At 39.8% G+C, this 19,251-nt stretch overlaps 1 protein-coding gene across 4 annotated transcripts in view; it reads right to left on the reverse strand.

The window, feature by feature from the left end:
• RALYL (RALY RNA binding protein like) overlaps window positions 1-19,251 on the reverse strand; it is a 256,489-nt gene that overhangs the window by 212,626 nt on the left and 24,612 nt on the right. The gene's annotated exons all lie outside the window — the stretch shown is intronic.

Consider the following 19,251-nt stretch of genomic DNA (forward strand, 5'->3'; position numbering starts at 1 on the left):
CTGAAAAAACAACATATATTAGTAAATTAATTAGCTGGATTATCACAATGATGTAATTTTCATGCGTTTGCAAAGATTCTGGATGAAACACCCTCCTGGACAGGATGCTAGGAAGTTAGGTAAATTTAGTTCTTTTGGGCTTGTCCGTAATCATTGGAGCTGCTATTGATCGCTTTCAAACTAGAATGAGGAAAATTCAAAACTAATCATAAAAAGTATTATTTTACTGAAAGGGTAGTTGATGCTTGGAACAGACATCCAGCAGAGGTAGTGTGTCACTCAAAAGTAAATGGGTTCAAACATGCTTGGGACAAACATAGATCTATACTAAAAAATAAACCCCAAACAGCAAACCACTCAGTCTTTTTTTTCTGCCATCATGTTTCTAGGTGTACCCAGTAGGTAGCTGGAGAGGCATATAAATAGTCTGAGCTTTAGAACAGCAGTGTTCCTGTTGAAGGTTATCCACCCAGCTAGGAGGAAGTGGCAATCCTCCCCCTCAGCAGCAGTTGCACAGATTAAAGACTCTCATTGAGGTCCCAACTGGAGCTAATATCTGGTCTGGAGAGCTCACTGAAGAGTGACCAGTGAAGGTTGTAAAGGGTCTAGCTGTCTAGTGGCATTGTGAGCATTAACTTCCCCCTCACTGAAGAGTGTCCATTGGATACTGGGAGGAGGCATCTGGCTATCCTGTGACATTGTAAGTACGGACTTAAGCTCAGGGCCCTAGTGACTGTGTGCTGGTGTTCTTTGGGTGAGAGTGCCAGTGGTGACTCTGGCTGAGACAGCCCTTGCAAGGTTTCAGTTCTGGCTATCTTACTTTGCTTCTGGTATAAAGGCTGTTCAGAGAAACTTGTGCACAGTGTAGCGTGTTCTCTTGTTCCTATATAATGTTTCCAGAATATCACATACCGCCCTACACCCTCTCCAAGTTTATTCAGTAATAAATACAAAAAAAGACATCCCCCAGACTGTTCAATGAGCTGGAGTGTATGGGATGTTGCTGTGTACCTTGCTGTCACTGCACTGTTTTGAAAAAGAACCGGTTAAACTACTATGGTTCCTTCAGTGGTAGCTCTACATAAATGGCTTGCACTTGGTTGAGGAGTAGGAGGACTGAGTAGTGGCCATTAGCTTTTTCGGTTAGCAGGTCATTAGTGATTTTGAGTAGGGCAGTTTCGCTGGAGTGTAGGGGACGGAAGCCAGACTGTACTGGATCGAGGAGGTTGTTGTCAGTGAGGTGGGAGCTTAGGCGATTGTAGACTAAGCGCTCAAGGAGCTTGGATGTAAATGGCAGCAGGGAGATGGGTCTTAGGTTGTTCAGGTCAGTGGGATCCAGGGAGGGTTTTTTGAGTTAGGTAGGTAGCGTGTGCATGTGTGTTGTATGCATATTTGTAATGCTCTATATATCTTGTATTGTTTTCCCACAATTGAAAGAAGTTTGTATGTAAAGCATTCTTGTATAGTAAAGGCACCAGTATACATTAACAGGGGTTCCTACTTCCTTGCTTTACTGCAAAGTAACCTAAAAAAATACAAGCAAAGCAACAACACAAGGATCTATAAATGACAACAGATGTAGGAGCAATATGGCACATTCCTTAATATTGTTATGATGAAAGATGTTTGTGGTCAATTAAACAAACTGTCACAAATTATGAAGATGTGTTTGCCAAATATGTAGAATGTATTATTTATAAGTAGTAAAGCATACTGGGGGAATTTTCTAGGTATATAGTAATCTGCATAATATAATAGATAATGTTTCTAGACAGATTATATTTAAAATACAGTAAAACATTCAATCATGTGATAAACGTACATGAACTTGTTCAATGGATAATGAAATTGTGTTTGCTGTAAAGAAGCATTGCACTGTAAAATAACTTTATGTATGCAAGGTCATGCCAGGATTACAGTTTGCCATAACTCAATGTTTTATATTCACAAAATGAGTAAATCTGATTTATGGAGGTTACTGACCTTAACAGGCAATGAGGAATTATTATTGCTTTTATTACAGGTTTTCTCAGATTCCAAAAAACTATACTAAATTATATAAACACAGACTGTATTGTAAATCAGAAAGTATTAACTAGTGGTAGGCGTATCCCTAAGGGTACTTGTGCTTGAGGCATTTATCACTGATGGCCCACATACAAAAAATGTAACAAAATAAAAAATCGTATATCAATTATATTATCAATATTTCATATTTCCAGCAGACATATCTCCAGCAAAAAAACTCAATTTTTTATTTGTTTGTTTATTTGTTTGCTTGAAACATAGTAGGAATAGTGGTACAATTTCCAAAGGGGGCACAGACACCTATATACATCTTACAGTCAGTGTTAGGACAACGTCATTCAGTGCCCAGGGCGAAGAAGGAGAATTTTGCCCCCCATCAGGTGGAGTCCCCAGTAGAGTCCCTCTGTATATCAGGTTTCCCCAGTAGAGTCTTATTTTACATCAACTGTCCCCAGTAGATTACCCCTTTATATCAGGTATACCTAAAAGAGTCCCCTTTTACAGCAGGTGTCCTCAGAAGAGTCCCCTTTTACATCAGGTGTCCGCAATAGAGTCTCCCTTTTTATCAGGTGTCCCCAATAAAGTCCCCCTTTACATCAGCCATCCAAAGTAGAGTCCCCCTTTACCTCAGGGGCCCCCAAAAGAGTCCCCTTTTAAAGCAGGTGTGCAAGTAGAGTCATCCTTTACATCAGTTGTCCCCAGTGGAGTCCCCTTTTACATCAGGTGTCCCCAGCAGAGTACCTCTTACTTCAGGTGTCCCCAATAGAGTTTCCCTTCACATTAGATGTAACCAATAGAGTCCCCCTTTATATCGGGTATCCCAATAGAGTCCCCATGCTTCAAAGTTGTTGCCTACCCTTCCCCTTCGTACTAGCAGATCAGTACTCACAACGTCTCCTCCTTCTCTCCAGTCATGTGACATGTCACGTGGCAGGGGAAGAGAGGAAGAGGGACACAGTCTTCCCTCCATCTTTCAGCATTCTGCTGAAACTTAGGGCAATTCTCAGTCTCACCGCTGGCTTTTTTCTGCCTTTTGCAAGCTGGAGGGAGGAGAAAGTCAAATCCTTCCTCCAGCAGTAGCTATTGGCTGCTGCTCCTTCAGACAGGAGTGACACTGCAGTCACTCCCGTCATTCAGTTGTGGGACAAGCGTACAACTCAGCTTGGCCCCCCTCAACACTTCTTTGTCCCAGCCCTGCTTACAGTGGTTCTAGAGTTAGCTTATTCTGCTATAAAAGTGTTTGTATTTAGCTATTTAGCTAATAAATATTCCCCCTCACTTGTCACTAGGACTGCAATTGAAGGTAAATCCAGAAACTTACGGTACAGAAGCACTGTTCAAAGAGACAGGGATTCTTTAAGTTCCACATAAGTGCATCAGAGATAATCTGATGATTTCAAAAATATTGTTTAATAAGTAAGCAGGTAAAATTGTATAAACAGAATAAATACAGGAAAAGGAATACTGTGATAGATGATGCTGCGCTGCTATTAGTGATATTTGAAACCCTTATTGTGTAAAACACTTGCACCTAACTAAATTATCATGGAAAATAAGCAAATTAATAAATATCTAGTGCATTCCAACATGTATACATATATAAGCTCAGTACATGGATCAGTTCATAAAGTCCACATTATGTGCATGATTATTCAACACCAAAATTTTATACACATGCACCTTGTTAATTTACAGTGCCACCTCTGTGCTCACAGAACTCTCACCTCCAGATTTATATCACAATGCGTGTATATGACATTCCATCCAGATTCCACAATCTCCTTCTGCCTCCTTCTCCTCCAGACCACCAGGAGCTTTCCACTCCTTTCTTACATGAAACCAATGGAAGGGGGGTACGGTGCCTTTAAAATTCTTATGGATTCATGCTGTCAAAACCATTGCAGCTGCAATGCACAGGCTTCTGCAGACTGTTCCCTCACCTCCAGGTCTGTGTGGAGGTATGAAGTAATCAATGTGGTGGCATTGCAGTCATTCTCAACCAGAGTTTCTCCAGAGGCTGATAGGAGTTCTTGAGTTGTGGCTGATTGACCTCCCATTTGATGGTGTCTGCATAGTCAATGCCATATAGCAAAGCTAGCTGCATAAACCCAATACAACTCTTAGCTGCTGTAAGGGTAGCGTTCTGGCCATCACCATAGGGGGAGCGTTCTTCCCAGTAGATACCAATGTATGGCGCTACCAGTGTTTCCCACTGACTGTCAATTAATTTGTTTTTGCATGAGTTCCCAGAGACCTGCATTATTTTTAAGGATTCCTCTGGGGAAATAAGGTTGAAAAAGGCTGCTTTATGATGACCTTCAACCCCCTGACTGCCTCAGCAATGACAGTTCCCATTTTTCTATCCTGGCCTTTAAGAACAATGGATGAACCTCACTTGTCATAGCATTAATGTAATGTATCAATCAGGGGGTTGAGCTTATGCTGGATGTTTAAATAATCCACTCCTTTCCCTTGCTTGAAGCTGTTCTTCAGTTCCTCTATTTTAACATTTAGTATCTGTGAGTAGGATCTACCTACCCCTGTAAACACTGGTATGTTGATCCTCTCCATTTCCAAGTCTTATAAACTAAGGAGAGGTAGCTCTAGACCAGGAGGTGAGATGGCCATTTGTCTTCTTTCCGCTCCTAGAGGGGCACTGGGGCAGGATTCTCGACTTGCAGAAAGAGCTGAGACTGCATTTGTTTTTTTTATTATTTCATAATTTTGCAATTAAACAACAAAAGGCAAGATTCTTTGATGCAATATTAGATTGTTGACAATTTGTATATTATGAAAATAATAATAGTAACTATTGCTTGCTCCAAGTCACTTGTAAGAAACATAACCGGGATATCTTTCATGCAGACAGAATGGTGGTTTGCAGAACTGTCCTCCCACAGTTAATCAAACAAGGTCTTATATTGTCTGGAAAAATATGCATAAGCTTCTTAACTGCACCTTGAATAGATTTGTTTGTTGGTAGAACTGGTCGAGGAGATTATCAAGCACAGTCTAGAAGCTAATACAAATTTGAAAGCTTTACATTTTCAGCAAGATGATGGCAATCGCAAGACAGACTGAATTTTTAGCACCACAGTATGGAAGCAAAGCCGAAAGACTCAGTGATAATACATGTGAATGTGGGTGATAAATACAATAAACCCTATGCCATGCATAATCCCACATATATTATTCATTCACTATGTACCTCAAGCTATAGTGTTCTATGGAAATAGCTTATGTAAATAGGTGTTTGTTTAGTCTGATTCTGACAAAAAGAGACCTCATTTTTGCTTATTTCTTTTTCTCTGTAGTGCTTGCCGATCTTCTCTCTAGATATGTTTTCTTTTTCTATTCAAAGGCATGTTTAGGCATAAAATATCAGAATAATTAGTCTAGTTAAGTAATATTTTACTGAGACAATATTTTCCCAAAAATCTTTCTTTTGTATATAGTTTATATTTATGTGTGTAACTGAGGCTACAATCTTAGCTTGTTAGGCCCCTTTTACATGAATGTTCTTAATGGGTCCACCTATCCGGTGGACCCGATCAGGACATATGTGTAAAAGGGGCCTAACAAGCTAAGATGGGATCCTCCACTCTCCTCTATGGAGCGGCAGGTGTAAATGGACATGTGTTTGTTTACACCTACCAACATTCAATCCGATCCGATCTGCTAAAAACTGACGGATTGGGATCTATTCCCCTTCCATCCAACAGATCAGATGGCAGTCAGGTGTAAACTAACAGGCAGTCTGTTTACATCTGATCGCTCATAGAGGAGAGTGGGCACAGACCTGTCATCAGCCTACTCAGCAGGGATCAGCTGACAGGTCCCATGCTGAGCAAGCAGATTGCAGGTGCAGGCCATTCCATATGAAAGGGGCCTAAACAAGAAAATATCCCAAACTTTGCACTTTTTAAAGTCACTTGTCTCCAACATTGCACTTTATCCTTAAGGGAGACAGCACATACTGTACATTAGATGAATGAAGCAGATGAAACTGAAGGAACATGACCAATGTTTTCTCAAAAGTTCACAGTATAAATATAACGCAATCACACTGTATGACTTGGATGTTTTCAGAAATCCATTGTGCATGCCTGCATCTGAATCTAAAAGGCAAGTTAGGATTTCAGATATCCAAAATCATGTGCAAAAGATAATCTCATATCTTAGTGGTGGTTATTTAGTGAAACTGGAGAGTGCAAAATCTGGAAAACCTCTGCATAAAAACCAATCAGCTTCCAGGTTTTATTGTCAAACCGTAATTGAACAAGCTGAAGTTAGAAGCTGATTGGCTACCATGCCCAGCTGCACCAGATTCTGAGTGCAACAGTTTTAGTAAATCTACCCCAGTATATTCAGAGCAAAATGTCTCTTTTAGCTATGTGTTATAACAGCACTGATTCATTCATAGCATTTTAGCAATATAGTCAAAGTCCTGCTTAGGTCTTTAAGAGACCAAGTTCATATTACTTAAGATTGTAGTTATTATGGCCTATCATTTGAAACATTCCCCATCACCCTGTTTAACGGTTAGCCACAAATTCTGCTACCGTCAGATCAATGTCTCTACTGTTTATGAAATATCCAGCAATTACTTTACTCCTCCAGAGAATATTGCTACAAATAAAAATACTGACACAAGAAAAAGTAAATATTAAATGGAGAAAGTTTTCAACCCCTGGGTCATGGAATGAGGTCAGAATTATTGGGATCTGGAACATTGCTATAAAAGAATAGTGGGACAGAAATATACAACTATATAAAACTTGACCTCTGATCCAATCTTCGAAATGAAAAGCTATTTGTTTTGTGCATTCCATAATCCAGTGCTCCAAAATATTCAGCCTTATGCCTAAAGCTCTTCATGTACTGTGCAATGTAGGGCTGGTGGAGGTTGCCAGACACATTCTGATACCTTTTGGGGATGGTATTTACTGCAAACCTTGAACAGGATAACACAATGGTCCAGCTGTGAGACAATGATAATGTGTATGAGCACATCTCCATGTACAGATATCCCTGATAAACGGCAACCAGGATATAGAACTGACAGTCTCAATATAAATTCCTGGAGGTTTACAGACTTTCCATTGCAATGCAAGGCCTGGCATATGCCTCTACCGATGCCTGCTTGGATTTAGAAAAAGAGAAGCATGGGAAAGGTCCCAGCTGAGTGGGGGTAGATAAGTATATGCATTGCTGGAGATAGGGTATTGGGGCCCATTAAGACACTTGCCATTTCAACCTTTTGTGACCTAAGCCATTTTTCTTATTTTTTTGTGAAAATGTTAAAATGCACATTTTAGGCTTGAAGATTACTTAAAAAAGAAGTGTAGGATATTTTTTTGTTACCCAATGATAGGTGGATGCAGCATCTGTCCAAAGCTGCATCTGTCCTATGCCGGGTGTAAGGGTAAGAACTCACGGATCACATGAACGCTAATCGCTGAGTTCTCACAGCCACTCTGAGTAGAGAGTGGTGACTGTCAGTCACCACTGTCTGTGTAAGCCGTGTACCGGGGTGGGCTCCCCAGGATACAGTGAAGTCATGAACGAGGAAAGCAACCCCAACACCAGCTTTTGCCACAACAGAATTTTACTTAGATGTGGCAAATAAGCACAACCAGAAATGCTGGAAACATACAATAAATTTACATACACCCAGCCCAAAGGCTGAGACCCTTGTGCTGCACAGCACGGCGTCTGCTGATGGATGAAGGTAGAAAGTGAAGTAATTTACCTACTGGCGGGCACAAATAAGCTGCCACACCTTACCTGTTATTACCCTAAAAGAGCAGGAATCAGTGTATAGGTGTACGGTATGGGCTAGCCTGCGGTGCAGCACAACAGCTTACAATCTTACACAAATCTACAGTATTCCCCCTCCCATAACTGGTCCTGTAGCACATGCCTGAGTATTCCTTCTGAGCAAAACGCCAGTCTGGCTTGAGTTTGTAGGATTTTATCAGCTCTCCAATGTGAAATGTCACTTTAAGTTGTGGAGTCCTTCCAATAATCAGTAACAACACTTGTGGCCTAACACAAACAGAGACCCTAACTAACTAACTATAGGCCTGGACTCAGTCTCAAGGCGCCAACACTGAAATTAGGTGCGTGCACGATCTTACCGACCCGGGTCTGCTTTGCATCTGTTGGTGGCTCTGAACAGAACAAATGTCTCTCCAACAAGCATGCGGTCTTGCCGTATATGTTGCTTAGTTCCTCTGCTCTCTTCAGCCTCCCTGGCAGCAATCTCATCAGCATTCCTGGCAGCAATCTCATCATCTTCCTGGCAGCAATCTCATCATCTTCCTGGCAGCAATCTCATCAGCATTCCTGGCAGCAATCTCTGGTTACTGAGGGACGCTTTCACACCTGAATGTCATCAGATTCTCAGCTCACACAGCCCCTTATTCACCATGCTCCAAAACATGGCTTCTCTCTCTCCTTCCTGTTCTCTCCAACTCTGTGTGAAAACCCCACCTCTTCATGAATATACAAATATCTATGCAGTCTGTGGCTGCGTTAGAAAAACAGTGACATCTTGTGGCTAAATCTCAGAATGTCAGTCAAAACATTAATTTACTTCCACACAAACAGTGCTCAAACAATGAGAGCTGTTTCCCCATCTCACATCTGCTCTGCCCCCCTGAGCTTCCTGGAGTGCTAGGCTGTGGAGGGGGAGTGAGTGGCTGCCTCAGGCTGTCAGCACATCACTGAAAGGCTGAGCCAGGTGCCGCTCCAGACTCTGGTGTGGATCCCGACTTTAAAGTCGGGATCTTTACCCAGCCTGAACTGGTAAATGTCAGTAATGTCAGTCTGCTATCAAATGAAAACGAGTCACAGGAGTGCAGAGCAAACTGCACTCCTGTGATCCACAGGAGAAGTATGGCCAAAAGAGCTTAGGCTGTACTTCTCCTTTAAAGCCCCAATAACATTATATGTTTAATAAAAGCAGAGACAGCATAAAAAGCAGAGCACAATAAAATGGTGGCAGTTGCAATTTTTTATATCACACGATAACTGTGCTACTGATTTTCAAATCTATATTTTTACTAAAAAAGGACTCTCAAATTAATTGTAACACATGTAAACACAATATAATACCCACTTGTAAAATATAAAAGATGAAGTTGTGCTGAGTAAACCTACTAAATATGTGAAGCCTCAAAATTGGCAAAAAAACTATAGTACCCAAGATTGTTCAAAGGCAAAGCTTTAAAAGCATTTACAGTTTAGCAATTTAGACTTAACAATGAATGATGAACTAGCATTATTGTGCAATTGTCATTTTCCTATGCTCCAGTTGTGCACATTTGCATTTGTTTGTACATGTACATGGGGATGTTGGGCTCTAAAAATGCTTTCAGGTTTTATGTAAATATATTTTATTAAATGTTAATATTTTATATATTTTTCTTTAAACCTTAACTTTAATGCTATCATAAGGGGTCTATACAGCTGCCCCTATCACTCTGACTACATACCCAGCACCAGAAGTGCAAATGTAAAAAACTAATGGCTGCTATAGCAAAAAAAAAAAAGAATACATATATATATATACAGTTGTGTTCAAAATAATAGCAGTCAGACATCACTAACCTGATCAATCACTCTTTTTGGTAGAAATGATATTTCTACATGGCAAATAATTTACTAGCAGGTGTAGCAGAGTAATAGAAATCCAACAGATCCAACAGTCATGACATGCATGCTGCTGATTCTGTGTAATTGAATTACTAATTGAAAGGGGCATGTTCAAAATAATAGCAGTGTGGAGTTCTATTAGTGAGGTCATTCATTCTTTGAAAAACAGGTGGCAATTATTGCCCTTATTTAAGGAAGGAAGGCAGCAAATGTTGTACATGCTGGTTACAGTGCATTTCTCTCTGAAAGTCTGAGGAAAATGGGTTGTTTCAGACATTGTTTAGAGGAACAGCATACCTTGATTAAAAAGTTGATTGGAGAGGGGAAAACATATAAAGAAGTACAGAAAATGATAGGCTGCTCAGCTAAAATGATCGCAAATGCTTTAAAATGGCAACCAAAACCTGAAAGACGTGGAAGAAAGCGAAAAACTACCATTCGAATGGATAGAAGAATAGCCAAAATGGCAAGGACTCAGCCAACAATCAGCTCCAGGAAGATCAAAGAAGGTCTAAAGTTACCTGTGAGTACTGTTACAATTAGAAGACGCCTATGTGAAGCCAAGCTATCTGCAAGAAGCCCCCGAAAAGTCCCACTGTTGAAAAAAAGACGTGCTGAAGAGGTTACAATTTGCCAAAGAGCACATTGACTGGCCTAAAGAGAAATGGTGCAACATTTTGTGGACTGATGAATAAGATTGTTCTTTTTGGGTCTAGTGGCCGGAGACAGTTTGTCAGACGACCCCCAAACACTGAATTCAAGCCACAGTACACTATGAAGACAGTGAAGCATGGTTGCGCAAGCATCATGATATGGGGATGTTTCTCATACTACGATGTTGGGCCTATTTATCGCATACCAGGGATCATGGATCAGTTTGAATACATCAGAATACTTGAAGAGGTCATGCTGCCTTATGCTGAATAGGAAATGCCCTTGAAATGGGTGTTCCAACAAGACAACGACCCCAAACACACCAGTAAATGTGCAATATCTTGGTTCCAGACCAACAAGGTTGGCGTTATGGAGTGACCAGCCCAATCCCCGGATCGTAATCCAATAGAAAACTTGTGGGGTGACATCAAAAATGCAGTTTTTGAGGCAAAACCAAGAAATAGAGAAGAACTGTGGAATGTAGTCCAATCATCCTGGGCTGGAATACCTGTTCACAGGTGCCAGAAGTTGGTTGACTCCATGCAACACAGATGTACAGCAGTTCTCAGAAACAGTGCTTATACAACTAAATATTAATTAAGTGATTCAAAGGAAAGCAAAATCTTCAAACATTTTTTAGTTTCTATAGTGAATGTTTGAGTTTGTAAAGAAGAATACAAACACTGCTATTTTTTTGAACAATCTAATATTCACTTTTCTTCAATTGTTTTAGAGGAACAACACAAATTTGATATATTTTTCTTCATGTTTTGATTTGGAATAGAATGTGTAGTGTTCCCAATGCATTTGTGTGTATGGAAATAAACGCTTTTAGAAGGATTTTGAGCTTTATTCACTTTTTTCAACACACTGCTATTATTTTGAACACAACTATATATATATATATATATATATATATATATTATTTTTTCATTTTTAAATGTTTTTTAATTTTTGATAGAAAAAATATTAGCTCCCAGAACATTTGATTTATTATTTTGTCTTTTTTTTTTTTTAATGAATGTCGTGCTCACACTTTTTAACCATAATTCTCAGTTTACCTATGTACCAAAGTAAGAAGTATGGGGTACACATGCAACTAGTGAGAAATTGTGTGCTGAAAAAAAGAGAAGTAAAACATTCTTATTGAAATAGTGTATATAATAGAATGTAAATGATTGAGTAAATGTGCATAAAGGACTGCATGAACCTGCTCAAAATATTTGTGCTAATGACTTTTGATTCGTGTTGTAGTGACAGTTTACTGACAATAAGTGCTAACTGTGGGAGTATTTAACAACCTAAATTGCACTGACCTTTTAAAATGAGTCTATGCTTTAGCAGCTCCTTACTTACTGTACCAGTGAACAAAAAAATGCTTGATGAAAAATAATGGTCAGTAGTATTGTATGTTATATACAAAACAATAGAAAACCTGTGCTATTCTCTTCCTCAACACTTGCAAGCTGCTGTATTAAACACCCTCTTTTCTGCAATGGCTACAAGCACTCAGCACTTTAGAGAACTGTGCCACTAAGAAGTATGTAATGATTTCTAACATTTAGTTTTTTATAGCCCTGTGCACTTTATGGTATACAGAATTAATTTTGAAGAATTATATATTGCACATAATATAATTAGGATCATCTTTTCTAGGTTATTTATGGCATATGAATTGCAAATTTAGGTATTATATATTTATTAGCACTGTATACGCATAGGTATATAACTATTGTATGAGAGTCTGAAGCATACCTGTTCTATATTACAATATTTATTGAATCTTAGAAAAGCTACAGACCATGTAGAGAAAAGTGACATGTTGTTCCTTTGTGTGGCCACTCCCTATGTTTGGGCCTGAATGGGCACTCTATTTTCCATTGCACTTTGCAGATTACTAACCAGTCCTGGACAGTTGCATGTCTATTTAAAGTGAAATGTAAGGGTCAATTGCACACTTTGTCTAGGGGCAAAATAAATAAGCAGTACTAGTTACATTATTCCTTGTTCCCCTGGCAGCCAGCGCTCTTCTTTCATCTCTGACATTCCAAGTATTTGAAAGAGGGCCCTCCATGTCCTCACATACAGTGCAGCACCACTGGTTTTTGCATTTTATGTGATGGCTCTGGGAAGTCGTGACCAGAGGAGCAACGAGAAGGAGCAGTTTTGTGAGATTCATTGCACAGCGTGGAGAAAGACTGCTGGAGTGGTAAATAAAGTAAAGTATTACTGCTTATTCCTTGACAAAATGAGCAGTTAACACTTTCAGTACAGTGGGGAAAGGGACACTACAAAAGGCCATTTTCAAAGTTGACTTGAGTTCAACCAGCATGTATATTACTCATGTAACATTTCTATTGTCAAACATTTATTATAAGGTGCACCCATAACACTGTAATGCTTTACTGGTTTTCTAAACAGAAAAGTCAGCGTTAGGTATTTCCAGTTTTTCTCTGACTAGTTGAAACTCTTTATAGGGCAGGGGGGGAATTATGCCACTGCTGTGGCATTTTTAGCTGTATGTGTAATTTGAGAATTAGCTCTTCAGTTCTGTAAACAGACATTTTCAGCTCAGCTGTTGAGCTGATCACGCTTACCATGCAAAAATTAGTATACAGCTCCACCTGCAGCCTGGGCACAGTACATATGAAATATTAATATGCACAAACTAGGAAGACCTGTTATTTTGTTACAGGTGTTTTGATTGTGTGACAATGTGTAATATCATTTGAGAATGCATTTTTCCTTTGTTCTCACTGCTCTGGTACAAATGCTACTTTAATCTTGATTTTCTATTGGCTACTGCTGTTCACCATATTTATCATCTTTATATAAAAAAAAATAGTGTATTATATCAGAAACAATGGCCACAAATATTGCACTCTCTTTGCACAGTTATTTAAGAAATTGATTAGACGGCAATGTAAGAGGGAGAAGTCACCCAGGGTTTATCATGAAGTAATAATTAGAGTGTATTTCAGAGCCACTAGCCACACATTTTGTACTGTTGCTACACAGTGTGTAAGCTGCTTGATTAGGTTGCATTGTGAGAAGGAGGGACAAGTCAGTTTTTATAAAAAAATAAACATTAAACAATAATAGTTCAGAGATAATACCCACACATATAGTACAGTAGCTGGAGAATACTTAAGTAGCTTTACTGTGCCACAAAGTAGCAGGGAGAGATGTGGCAGCTTTTATCAGGAAATAAAAATGAAAGTGCATTTTTTCCAACCAGAAATAATTTACAATAATTTACAATAGCTGCATAGAATATAAGCATCTTTATTGGGCCACAATGTAAGAGAGAGAGAAAGGCAGATATTGTCATGAAAAACAGAGTGTATTATTCCACAAAGGCCATAACCAGAAATATTTTTGAGTGCTGGCTTCAAGCTAGCACAAATAAAACATGATTTACCCAGCATTAAACTAGAAAATGTGTAGATGAGGCCTAGCTGCAGAAATATCATATGTGGCACCTTTACATTGCCTGAGCACAGGAATTGGCAGCAGACTTTGAAGTACAAAGCAGTATTTATCATCACATGCCTTGTATGTCTCTTCTGCAACAAACACCCTGCCTGTTCTCACTTTTTAATTTTTCCACTTTAAAGCATTGCCTATGGACAATTTTGGATACCAAAGTGTGTTGCTGTTTTCATGGACAATTTTAGGTCATTTCAATGTACTCAACACACTCAAATTATGCCATAATTTGGGTTATATAGTTAGTGTGTGTGCACTAAAATTATCTTTAGTGTATTTCACTGAAAACATGCGTTTGAAAAACAGTTGCACTAATACTGTGCGAAATAAAACGTTGCAGCTGCTATTATTTTTTTCTCCAGGGTTCCTGCAGAACATATATAATGTTCCCACAACACTTTCTATTAACTTAAGCTTTCTATTTGAACTATGAGCCACACATGCTATCCTAGTCCTCCATGTCTTTCTAAACCTATCAGCACCCCCAGCTTAAAACATGGTAAGGTGAAAATACAATTCGTTCTCAACCGACCCCTTGCAGAGAAGCAAACCATCATTTAGACATCTGGAGCCTGTGATACAGCACATTTTAGGAACATAGAAAACATTGTCTAAGTATAAATATACTGTATGTTTGTCCTAAGCATGATTAAAGTTACTTACTGTTGTCTAACTCACTACCTCTACTAGATGTCTGCTCCAAGCAGTAACTACTCTTTCAGCAAAATAATAATTTCTAGATTTAGTTTTGAATTTTCCTCCTTGTAGTTCGAGGTTATGTCACCATGTTCTTGATCTTAGCTTCAGATTGAAAATACTGCCCTCCTGAACCCTATTCATACCCTTAAAGTTGTTCTATAGGCTGAAAGTATTTTTACCTTCATGAATTCTATGCATGAAGTTAAAAAAACTTTCAGTATGCAACTCCCCCCAACACTCCCTTATACTTACCTGAGCCTGATCTTGGTCCAGCGATATGCATGACAGCAGATGCTGTCTCAGCTCTCTCCATTCTCACTGGCTCAAAAAACAACAGTGGGGACCATTGGCTTCTGCTGCTGTCAATCACAGCCAGTGAGGATGTAGTGGGGGGTAAGCTGTGCTCTATGTGTCTTTTGGACACATGGAGTCAGCTCGAGAGCAAGCATGCATGAGTGCCCCCATAGTAAATGCCCTGCTTTGGGGGCACTAGGCGAAAGGAGGAGGAGCCAGTAGCGCCTACAGGAGACCCAAGATGAGGAGGATCGAGCTGCTCTGTGCAAAACCATTAGTAAGTGCAATATGTTTATTATTTTAAAAAAAATAAAAACTATGCATTTACAATCACTTTAATATATTTAAAGGTTTCAATTATGTCCCCCTCTCCCTTCTTTCTTCAAGACTGTACATATTATGTTACTGCAGTCTCTCTGGGTATGTTTTATCCTTCATATTTCACCATTTTGTTTATAGACCGATGTCCTATTTTATCACTACCTTCGTGTAACTGAAGTCTGATTATGTCAGTATTTCTGTGCTCAAAGCGGTACATTCTTTTCAATGGAAATATGTTTTTTTTTTTTTATAGTAGGCCTGTAATTCTTAGGAATAATTCACTGAAATATGTCCGAACAAGAGTCTAGTAAACATCCCGGGTATGATAAAATTTGAAACACAAAATCATAAATTATAATATAATAAATAATCATAAAAATAATAATATTATAATAATACATTTTATTCAATAATGTAATCAAACCAAAAACACAGAAATTTGAACTATAGTGCCAAGTTCGCACATCACTGAGCTCAATCGTAGAATCGTTTTCAGTGTCTGATGACGAATTTCCTCACTAATCATTATCACTCAATTCTGCAAGTGATTCTAACTCACTATCACTGTCCTCTAGCTGGTCTAAAACCACTTTTGATCTAAAGGGATGCTTTTTGGACGCCATGGACGTTTCTCAGTTTCCAGGCAGAAAGAACAGTAAAAATGCAGGCAGGGCACAGGACAAAGCACTAGGGACAACATGTATGTGAAATGGTTTGATACAGTAATGTAATACTATCAGATTTTATGTATTATGTGTATGTAGAATTTTGACATTTTTGAATCTCCTGCCGGTTCTGTCCCCCATACATCCCAACGCTCACAGGGAACGGAACCCAGAAGACGGATGCTGGCATTGGCTGGAGGACATGGCCAGGGACGCAGCGGGAGGACAGCGTGGGACCACAGGACAAGATACCGTATTTTTCGCTCCATAAGACGCACTTTTTTCCCCAGAAAATATGGGGGAAAATGTCTGTGCGTCTTATGGAGCGAATACTGACAGTCCTCCACCTGTCACCGCCGCTGTGTTAGGACCAGCGGCTGTCCCCTCCCACTGCAGCCTGTCATCGATGCTCTCCCTGCTTTATCCCTTCTCACTCCGGATACTGACAGTCCTCCATCTGTCACCGCCGCCGTGTTAGGGCCAGCGGCTGTCCCCTCCCACTGCAGCCTGTCACTGACATTCTCCCTACCTTATCCCGTCTCTCAGCGGGCTGTCCCCGCAGCTCTTCATAGTAGGCAGTCCCCCGCCGAACCCAGCCTGTGGCCTGTCCTCGGAGCTCCTCCCCGCTCCTGGCATGTCTGTGTACTGCTCTCTGTGCTCTGCAGTCCGGTCCGCAGGTGTGGCCTGTCCTTACAGCTCCTCCCCTTTCCTGGCATGTGTCCATAGTGCACTCCCTGCTCTGCAGTCCGGTCCTGTCTGCTGGTGTGGCCTGTCCTCAGAGCTCAGTGCTCCCCCTGCCTTCTGTAAGTTAAAAATGACATGCTGGGAGTTGTAGTCCTTTTCCTTGATGTATGGTGTCAGATCATTTGATATTCTGGGTGGAGGGGCCCTGTGGGGACTTTATATGATGTAGTATGTCCGCAGTCTCTGGTCATCCCCTGTACTGTGTCTGCAGTCTCTGGTCATCTCCTGTACTGTGTCCGCAGTCTCTGGTCATTTCCTGTAATGTGTCTGCAGTCTATTGGTTCAGAATATTTTTTTTCTTGTTTTCCGCCTCTAAAACCTAGGTGCGTCTTATGGTCAGGTGCGTCTTATGGAGCGAAAAATACGGTAAGTGATAAAGGGATCCCAGAGCAATGCTGCAGTGTAATCCCGAGTGTAGCTCAGGGTTACTGCTTCTGGTACTGAAACTTAACCCCGAGCTACACTCAGGAATACCGCTAGGGGGGTTAACTAGAGAGGACTTGGTGTTTAATGGGTTACCATTAACCTCTTTATCTGGTCAGACCATGTAATTCAAAACTGTGTGTATCAGCTATGAGATACAAAATACAGATATGCATCATAACTTTAAGTTTCTTAAAACATTTCTTTAGCATTGTTTTTAAATGTAATAGCTCTGGTATGGTAATTATTACTCAATATGGAATTCTAATTTGAACTGGGAAAATATGAACTCGCAATTAGTGAAACTTATCAGCAAGTAGCAGGAAATGTATGGTAATGACCTCCCCTTTTCAATAGAACACCAGCATTTATATACATATATATATATAAATGGATAGCTGCGCTTGACTAATAATAGCTTCTGCTTCACTGTTCGCTTCAATTAATAATTAACGCTGCAACTTGGTATTATGAAGCTTGGCATCTAATTTTGCAACAATGTTACCAAGCTGGAGGACACATTTTGTTTCTTTTCTTTCTCAGACAATTACCCGCTATTGTTCATTACAGGCATTTCTCTCATAATTGTTAAACTATGTACCGTGTTTATTGTTGCAGTGTTGATTAATTTTTAAAACATGTTTTTTTCCACTAATTGGAGTTAATGATGTTCTTCACTTGTAACAGGCAAGCTTATGTTGCAGTCTTATAAGACAGCTCAGTCATTTGCTGTAGAACTATTTCCCTAATTTGTTTTCATGTGTTAAATGACATCATACATTATAAACAATATAATCTAAAGGGAAAAATTAAAATGAAAAAAATCACAACAATATGAAATATAGCTTAAAGTTAGTATACATATTTTAATTTGGACTAGTAAGAGCTGAATCACAATGGTATTTAATGAAATGATTAAATATGTATGTGGGAAATGAAATAGAAAGTGAATGAAAATAAAATCATGTAGTTAAACAAATTCTGTTTCCTTAGAGCATAACTATCTGCAAAATCAAATTGACATATATGATGCAGTCTGCCAGTAGCAAGGTTCTCCCCTGTAATATCTGTATTACCTGTTGATCCTTTCAGCAGATGTCTTATTTTTTTCCCTTCATTTAGTGCAGTTACAACACTGTTCATTTGGCAGTGAAATCATGCAGCAATGGTGTCAGGGTAGATTTATATAGACATGTGGTTTTTAAAAGAGAAATATGGGATTTAGAAAAAAATATTTATACTCACCTAAGTGGTTGCAGCATCAGTCTGATGCTACATCTATCCGCTACCAGCTCCACACTGAGAACTAAGCGATCAAAGACTGCTGATTGCTCAGTTCTCAGCATTCTGTGAGCAGAGAGTCGGGGACTATCATTCACCATCTCTCTGCTCTGCCCCTCCAGCTCTCACTGTAGCACTGGGCTGTAGAGGAAAAGGGAGTGGCTGGCACAGTCTCTCAACAGATCACTGAGAGGCTGAGCCAAATGCTGGACCATGCTTCTGGGTGGATCCTGACCATATGGGTGGGATCTTTTTAGAGCCCGAAACTGCTCTGTGACGTCAGCTGACAGAAGACTTCAGACTGCTGTAGGCTCAAAATGGATTACAGGAGAGCATAACTAGCTGCACTCCTGTGATCCATAGGCGTAGTACAGCCGAAACATTTTTGGCTATGCTTCTTTTTTATATATATATATATATATATACACACACTATATTGCCAAACGTATTGGGACACCCGTCCAAATCATTGGATTCAGGTGTTCCAATCACCTCCATGGCCACAGGTGTATAAAATCAATCACCTAGGAATGCACAATGCTTCTAAAATCATTTGTGAAAGAGTGGGCCACTCTCAGGAGCTCAGTGATTTCACGCGTGGTATCGTAATAGGTTGCCACCTGTGCAATAAGTTCACCCATGAAATTTTCTTGCTACTAAATATTCCATAGTCTACTGTTAGTGGTATTATAACAAAGTGGAAGCTACTGAGAACAATAGCAGCTCAGCCACAAAGTGGTATGCCATGCAAAATGACAGAGCAGAGGCAGTGCATCCTGAAGTGCACATTGCATCACCAACTGTATGCAGAGTCAATAGCTAAAGACCTCCAAACTTTGTGTGGCCTTCAGATTAGCACAACAACAGTGCATAGAGAGCTTCATGGAATGGGTTTCCATAGTCTAGCAGCTGCATCCAAGCCTTACATCACCAAGTGTAATGCAAAGCATTGAATGCAGTGGTGTGACGCACGCTTCTAGAGCAGTGGAGACAT

Source organism: Staurois parvus, unplaced genomic scaffold, assembly GCF_062004578.1.
Source record: "Staurois parvus isolate SC_StPar_1 unplaced genomic scaffold, SC_StPar_1.0 ptg000230l, whole genome shotgun sequence".
Lineage (NCBI taxonomy): Eukaryota > Metazoa > Chordata > Amphibia > Anura > Ranidae > Staurois > Staurois parvus.